Source organism: Palaemon carinicauda, chromosome 36 (genome assembly GCF_036898095.1).
Source record: "Palaemon carinicauda isolate YSFRI2023 chromosome 36, ASM3689809v2, whole genome shotgun sequence".
In the NCBI taxonomy this organism is placed as follows: Eukaryota; Metazoa; Arthropoda; class Malacostraca; order Decapoda; family Palaemonidae; genus Palaemon; species Palaemon carinicauda.
Window position 1 is genome coordinate 64171388 of NC_090760.1, and position 6175 is coordinate 64177562.

Sequence of the window (6175 nt, forward strand, 5' to 3'; positions counted from 1 at the left end):
TGTCTTGTAGCACAACGTGTACTGTACTTTCGGAGCATTTGGTCGACTACGTCTACTCCTACTTTATTAGCATTATAGAAATCAATGACTGCTGGTTTCTTCTTCTCACCTTCCGAAATTGTTGGAGAACTATGCATTGTTGATAAGAGGCACACATTTTTATTAGCTTTGCATTGATAATTAACAAACATGCATTCACTTTCATCTTGAAAATAGAATTTGGATTCATACTTTTTCCCCTTTTCTTGTAAAGTCATTTCTTTCGACAGATGCTTGCTGTTTCCTCTCACAGTACCGACAATTGAAGTAGCTCTATCTCGCAGTTTCCTTGCAACTTCAAGAGATGTAAAAATGTTTTCTGTTGTTACATTATAGCCTTTGTTCTTCACAACTTCAGTAAGACTGAGCACAACATGTTCCGCCAAGGGAACCCCTAACCTTGATTCCTTTTCTATGGCTCCTAAGTAGGGGATCACATTTACAATGTATTTGTTTTCTACCTCTGTAAGGACCCAAAATTTCATTCCAAACTTATCAGGTTTATTTGGCATAAATACAATGAATGGGCACCTGTTTTTCATGGGCAATAGCTGTTCGTCAATTGTCAAACTATATGTTGGTATATAGGCACCTCTGCAATTTTCAACAAATAGGTCAAAAATGTCTCTAATGTGGGTAAATTTGTCACTTTTGATCCTCTCTGACCTTGTGCTTCTGTTGTCAAACCTAATGAATCTATGTATTTTCTTGTAATCACTTCTAGACATGGTTTCTCCGAATATTTTTGGTCTATAGGTTTTATTCCACAAAAAATCTGCACTGTGAGCTTTTCCGTACACTCCCCTTGCATATGTCAAAGCAATGTAGGCCTCAAACTTTTCTAAGGATAACACCCAGCTTTCATCGTGATTTTTTCCTTCACTGATTGTCCATTTATGAATTTTCCGTAGCATAGTTTCATCAATGAAGATTCTCCAAGCAGAATATGGGGATTCTGCAGCTACATTTTTCAGTTTTTGAAATACCAGAAGTAGCTTTGAATATCTGACTTTGGCTATATCTTCCTTTCCGAGATGATGATAAAGGTTCCCAGGCAATCCCATGCCGTGTAATGATGGTATTTCTATCTGTAGAAGTGCTTGCTTATATATCTGATGAGGTACTTGCTTGTCTAGTGGATTCGTCTTCACTATCTTGATAGTCATCAGAATCTGATGAGCTTGAAGAAACTTCTTTTTGTGGTAAAAACTAATTTTCACTACCATCACTACCATCACTTGAAACTTCATCTTCTGATTGGAAGATAATATTCAATGCTTCTTCTACAGTATAGAAATCTTTATTTCCCTTACACCGTGAAGCAACCATCTCTAATATATTCAGTATGACTACCACTAAGCTAATATGAATGATGAGTGCTTAGTAACTGTTTCCTTTGCCAAGGATCACGAAACACAGAATTCTCAAGGATATTCAAGTCAGGAATAACAAGTCTGAAAAGAAATTCACAAATATATAGTATACCTCATACTGAAAGAAAGTCATTATATAGATATGTGTGTGTGTGTGTATAAATAGATAGATATATAGATAGGGGACACAAACACAAATATTATTGCTTGTGAGGAGTTTTTAAATGAATTTACCATATAAATAGCCTAGGTGTCAAAGACGACACCTTGGCCATTTAAGGTAAAACCTCAAATATCAGCTATTCCACTGAATATTTTTTAAAAAATTAGGTCTGTTAAGCATCTTTTTAAAAATTTAATAATTGTTTATAAGACTCAGCATTGAGCCAAAATCAGTTATTCCATACTAATTAGTTAAAAATTTGAAGGTGTCGAAAACGACACCTCTGCCATCCTAGTGTTAAGGCAACAGGACATAACAAGTTCACAAGACAGACAATATCACAGAGGAAAAACCAGACAGGAATTTTCATGTTCGGTTTAGTGCGAGGGAGGAGCGAAGATACAAGCATAATATATACAAAAGGAATTATGTACAATTTCGTGAAACACGGTTGGTACATGGCTCCCCCCTAAAAATGACATACTGTACATGTTAAAAAGGGCGCCCTGATCTAGAGAGGCGAACTGTAGGCGGGTCATATGGCAAAAGATAAGCAGGTTTTAGACGATCAATGAGGACCCAGTCTTCTTTGCCCCGAATATTTAGGAGGAATGCTTTCGGACTGCGTCGGATCACAAGGAAAGGGCCCGTGTAAGGGGGCGTTAGTGGTGGCTTGCTGGTGTCGTTGCGCAGGAAGACGTGCGTTGCAGAGTGCAAGTCCGTTGGTATGTGATGCTTCGCTGGGGGCTTGTATGTCTGGCGGTACGGAGTAAATTTTCCCACGATGTGACGTATGCGCTGGAGATCGTCGGAGGAGGTTTTAGAAGGAAAAAATTCGGCAGGGACGACCAACGGGTCGCCATACACCATTTCGGATGCCGAGACGTCGAGCGCGTCTTTAGGAGTGGTCCTTAGTCCAAGGAGGACCCAGGGAAGCTGAGTAAACCAGTTGCAATCCTTGCAGCGGGACATCAAAGTTGCTTTGAGGGTGCGATGAAAACGTTCAACCATTCCATTGGTAGCGGGGTTGTAGGCCGTTGTCTGATGTAGGGTGATGCCCAGGAGATTCGCTAATGACGTCCATAATTGAGAGGTGAAAGTGGTTCCCCTGTCAGAAGTAATATGCTCAGGGATACCGAATCTTGAGACCCATCCAGAGAGTAAGGCAGATGTACATGAGGCGGACGTTGCAGTTTCCATGGGAATGACTTCAGGCCAACGAGTGGAGCGGTCGATGACGGTAAACAGGTAACGATGTCCTTGTGATGTGGGTAGTGGGCCTACAATATCGACGTGAATGTGTGCGAAACGACGCTGAGGTTGAGGAAAGGTGCCCACTCCTGAATCCGTGTGTCAATGTACTTTGGAAGTTTGGCAAGAAGTACAGGCACGGACCCAATCCTTAGCATCCTTAGAAATGCCGTGCCAAATGAACTTTGCCTTCAGCAGCTTTGCAGTAGAACGGCACGAGGGATGTGAAAGGCCGTGGATGAAATCAAACACCTGTCGGCGCATGAGAGCAGGAATCAAAGGTCGCGGTCTACCAGTACTTACGTCACAGAGGAGGGTGGTGTTGGAGTCTTCGAGGGGAAAATCCTCCCAACGGAGGGACGTGCAGGATGTCCTACAAGCTTAATACTCTGGATCCTGTCATTGGGCTTCAGCCAGGGCGTTGTAATCCAATCCCAGTTGAACGGCAGCAAACGTGTTTTTTTGACAGGGCATCGGCAACGGGATTCATTTTCCCAGGGACGTATTGGAGGGTGCAATTGTATTCAGCCACGGCGGACAGATGTCGGCGTTGACGGGCGGACCAGGCGTCAGACTGTCGAGTGAAGGCGTGCACCAGAGGCATGTGGTCTGTGCGAATGACGAGGGGCGTACCTTCTAAGAAAGGGCGAAAGTGACGGACAGCCAAGTGCACCGCCAGCAATTCTCGATCAAAGGTAGAATAACCCGATTCTGCCTTGGACAGTTTTCTGCTGAAGAAGGCCAATGGGTGGGGCGAGCCTTTGACCACCTGCTCGAGTACTGCACCAATAGCGACGTCGCTGGCATCGGTGGAAAGAAGGAGAGGGGCGTGTGGGATAGGAAAAGTGAGAGCCGCAGCAGTTGATAGGGCCTTCTTTGCATTGCAGAAGGCTGCTTCTTGAAGGGGACCCCACTTCAGGTCCTTTGGCTTGCCCTTGAGGGAGGTGTAGAGGGGAGCAAGAGTGGCGGCAATGGCTGGCAAAAAACGGTGATAATAGTTGATCATGCCCAAGAATTCCTGCAGAGCTTTGACGGTCGAGGGCGCGGGGAAATTCTGAACGGCTGCTACCTTCTAAGGGAGGGGATGGATTCCTTCAGGAGTGATACGGTGCCCTAAGAACGACAATTCGTTGGCGCCAAAGGTACACTTGTTGTACAGGACTACAAGGTCGTATTGTTGCAGGCGGTCGAGCACGATGCGCAGGTGACGGAGGTGTTCCTCTTTTGAGGAGGAGAACACAAGTATGTCGTCCACATAACATACACAGAAAGGGAGGTCACCTAAGATGCCATCCACGAGACGTTGAAACGTTGCCCCAGCATTACGAAGGCCAAAACAGGAGTAAATGAAGGTGTATGTGCCAAACAGAGTGGTGATGGCGGTCTTGGGGATGTTTTCTGGGTTCATAGGCACCTGATAATACCCCTTCAGGAGGTCGAGCGTAGAGAAAACCTTCGCTTTGTGCGGGTAGGAGGTTACATCGGCAATGTTTGGGAGGGGGTAGTGATCCGGTTCTGTTTGCATGTTCAGGCACCTGTAATCCCCGCACAGACGGAGGGAGCCGTCTTTCTTCAGAACGATGTGTAAGGGTGACGACCATGGGCTGGAGGCCTTTTGGCAAAGGCCCATTTTCTCCATTTCGGCGAACGTCTGTTTGGCGGCTGCCAATCGTTCCGGTGCCAGACGTCTGAATTTTGCGAAGACTGGGGGTCCCGTCGTCCTGATATGGTGATAAATACCATGCTTGGCAGGAACCGTAGGCGTTTGGCGAAGTTCTGGACGGAAAACTTCCGGGTACGACGTGAGGAGGAGCGAGGTTAGAGGGGGCGGGTTGAAGAGGTGTCGACAAGTACGAGTCTGCGTTGACCAATCGTCGGTGGTCGACATCGACCAGAAGGTGGAAATGAGAGAGGAAATCCGCACCAAGGATTGGCATTGTGACGTCAGCAACGAGAAACTTCCAATTGAATTTACCGTTTCCGAACGATAATGTGAGGTTCTCGTAACCGTAGGTGGGTATCGCAGATCCGTTGGCAGCTACCAAGCGGACGTCAGCAGATGTAGACAGACTACGTTGTGCCTTGAAGAGTTTCCTTGGCAAAAGAAAACGACAAGCACCCGTGTCTACCAAAAATCGCACGCCCGTTCCTGCATCCTGTAAAAAGAAAAGATTAGAAACATGGGAGGCCACCGCCACAAGCGATGGCTTACTTACACATTTTTTGGCCACTGACAATCTTTGGCACATTTCTTCGCGGTTGCCCCGAATCTGAAGTGGTAGTACCAAAACTGCGGCGGATGGGAGGTAGTAAGTGGCTGTAGAAGTCGTTCGTTGGGGCGCGACCGATTGTTGGGTGGTGGTCGGCTTTGTCACCGCTTCGGCACGTCATGGGGTAGGCGTGTATGTCCTACGGCATTCATGTCAGCTTCGGTTGACGTTGAATAGGCATCCTCGTCGTCAGGGGTGCAGGCGTTGAAGGAGGTCTTGAAGTGGCTGTCCATAAAGGCGTCGGCTTTGGTCATTAAGTCCTTTATGGGTAAACTATCGACATCGGGTATGGCAGCGCATACAGGTTCAGGTAAATGGCGTATCCAAAGGGCACGGAGTAGGTTCACCTCACGAGGAGAGCCGTCCGCGGCAGGTTGAAGGCGAGCGATACTGGTAATTTCCCTGAGGGCAAGCGAAGCCCTTTGCTATACGGGCAGCTGGCGACGGCGAGTACTGCTGCAGAAGGTATGATTTGAGGGCGTCATACGCTATTGGGGTGTCTCCTTGTTCACAAAGTCAGTCGGATATTTCTGGGAAGGTGTCCTCGGATATCGCTGCGAGAACATAATCCGCTTTGGTGGTTGAGCGAGTCACGCCCCTGATACGAAAGTGGACATCAGCGCATTGAAACCAAGCGAACGCTTCTCTGCTGGCGAACGGTGAAAGTTTCAATGGGGCGGCCGCGGCGCCAACTGCAGTAGAGTCTCTCCGTCATAGTACCAACGATGGAGGGGCGAGGGAGGTGGGGGTGGAAGGCAGTGGGAGCGAGTCGACTCCCGGGGTCACCAATGTGACGGCGCCGAGTAAGGGTGTGAACTCAAAGGCAGATTGGAAACGACTGAGTTATATTATTGTGGAACACTCTCCTTATATACAAAACCTCAAGGCAACAGGATATAACAAGTTACAAGACAGACAATATTATAGAGGAAAAACCAGACAAAAATTTTCATGTTCGTTTTAGTGCGAGGGAAGAGCGAAGATACAAGCATAATATATACAAAAGGAATTATGTACAATTGTGTGAAACACGGTTGGTACATTACTATTTAATTCTTCTTTATCAGCGTGACTAACAC